Consider the following 2,605-nt stretch of genomic DNA (forward strand, 5'->3'; position numbering starts at 1 on the left):
CAAAATGCTACGACCGGTGGAATTTTTTGCTGGAACTAGAGAAAAAATGGGCTTCGATGGACGGACGTGCGTCAGAGCTGCAACCAGTCCTGAAAAATGCTACGTCCGGCAACCAAAAAAGCTGCATCCGATTTTGAAAAAAGCTTCAACTGGATACGGGATAGCTGAAGGTCGGCCACCGTGCAGCACAAAAAGCTACAACCGGTGGTGAGAAAGCTACGACCGGCTTAAAAAAGTTTCAAACGGATACAGGGTAGCTAGAGGTCGGCCACCGCGCAGCCGAAAAAAGCTGCAACCAGCGTCAAGAATAGGTACAACCCGCTTCTAAAAAAGCTTTAAACTGAAAACAGCTAGATAACAATGGCGACCGGCAATGACGGAGCTGCATGGTGGTACAGCCATGGGCGCATTGCCAACTACAACAGCAGGCCGGTGGTGACGCTGGAACCCTCATCCGGTTGTGCTGCAACCAGGGGGTGTGAGACACATCGAGATGCAAAGTGGAGTTGCATCCAGTGAGCCGCGGCGTCCTCGGCGAGCTGCGATGCCAACCGTCCCGGGCGAGCTGCTACGTCGAGCAGGCCCGACGAGCTGTGACGGGGCGGCCAAGGGCGCGCACGAGGAGGTTGACCTGCAGCTTTCTTTTTTTTCACGCAAGTTTAGAAGAAGGAAGACGACCTGGATCGGGGGCAATCACATCCGTTGATGCGTCTAAATCGGACGCCTGGCAGCCGACCAGCCTAAATTTAGGTCGGCGCACCGGAGCCTATCAGCGTCCTTTTTTTTAAGAAAAAAAGGATTTAAATATCTGCCGGCTGATACGCATGGGACGTGTCAAGCGGCCATCAGTACACCTCGTTGCTGAGACCCGACGTACCTGCTTCATCTCCTCTCGTGACCCCATCTTCTTCCTCACCCGACGCTCGTGGTCAGTTGTGCTATTCCTTTGTTCCCTTTCCAAGAAGCTCCCTTCACTTCATCCGATTGAGCCAAGCAGCCGCGCCGGCGATTGCTGCAGCCCCGATGATTAAGCTACTGCAATGGTCATCTTCTTCAAGTCTCATCTTCACTGAATGCTTAGTGTAGACGATGGTGATGATGTGGTAGAATATAAGGGTGGAGCGGCATGTCCGTCACTCCGGCGATGCTTGAATGTATCCCTCTCGCATGTCGATGTCCGATGATGAAGATGTCTGGCCTCGTCAGCTCAGACAGATGGGCGGACTTCGCCTCGTCGGTGCCCGGCCTGGTGTTGTCCACCTCGTCGGTGTCGGACTGGTGTCTTGCCTTCGCCTTGTCCGTGCCCGGCAAGATATGTGTTGCTTCATCGGAGAAGGACATGTCGGTGAAATGACTTCGCTTGTCGGAGCTCGGACAATGTCGGGGAAGTGGGTTGATGTAGAAGTCGAAGCACACTTGTGTGTCGCCGTGTGGCGGTGTCACGTGAAGATGATGAGTTGTCGATGTAGACCTCGGGGCATCGTAGTTACAAGGACGACCTCCACTCGGTGTAGACGGTTGGTGTAGAAGAATGGTGGCGTGCTGGTGCAGTCGGCATCCTTGCCAGGCGAAAAGTCAAAGCAGATGGCAACGTCATGTGGACATCCGTCGGCGCCAATGTAGAAGACACCCTAGCCAGATGAAAGGTTGATGAAAATTGTGACGCCGTGTCCGGATGACAGTGTGTCGATATAGTCAGCTTCCACGCCGGAGGTGAAATCAATGAAGTGGTGACGACATGTTGATGTAATAGTCTTCCTTGTCGAGCTAGAGGTTGGTGATGACGACACCGGCGAGGTTGATGAAGATAAAGATGAAGATGTGAAGACGATGCATGGAAGATTGTACATGGGTAACTCTGCCTCCGTCTTCTTATACGAGGTCGGTGGCGAGGCCAGATCGCTCACTGCCAACGCCATCCCATGATCTACATATTAGGTGATGTAGTGTGGGGCAGAGCTAGCACCCGGTTGCACATGGGGTAGCTGCGATCTTCCCTCGGATTCGCCTCGTCCACTCGATCGATGCCCTGAAATGAGAGAAATAAAAAAAAGATAGATGTAAGATGAATGGAAAAAGTCTAAAACAAACCTTGAAATTATAGACGATAGCTAAATCAAAACCTGACTTTGAATCCCGGAAATTGACACTCTGAACTTGTCATCCCGGTCTATTTTGGACCCTAGACCTATTTGGCACACTGGGAATAAGAAAATCCTGAGGATAACCTGCTACTCATAATTTGGGCGGGCCCACTATAACACAACAACAAAATCATGAACTTTAAAATATATTCACGCATTTCTAAAATATCCAGAAGTTAAAAAATATTGTTGTTTTCTATTTTTCGCACAAATTCAATTCCTTTGGTTTTTTTAATATTTCTGAAATTTTGAAATTATATTCGCATTTTCAAAAATTGTTTGTAATTCCGAAAGCAATTCTAAAAACTGTTCAGAATTTCAAAAGTTCTTCACATCCTATGAAAATGTTTCGGATTTTTAAAAATTGTGTCGCATTTTAAAGTAATGTTTTTAGAATTTTCTTTCGGATCGTCGGCTAAGGACTCGCCTGGGTCAGCCCACCAGACATGAAGCGGGCTTTT

Source organism: Triticum urartu, chromosome 3, assembly GCF_003073215.2.
Source record: "Triticum urartu cultivar G1812 chromosome 3, Tu2.1, whole genome shotgun sequence".
NCBI lineage: Eukaryota > Viridiplantae > Streptophyta > Magnoliopsida > Poales > Poaceae > Triticum > Triticum urartu.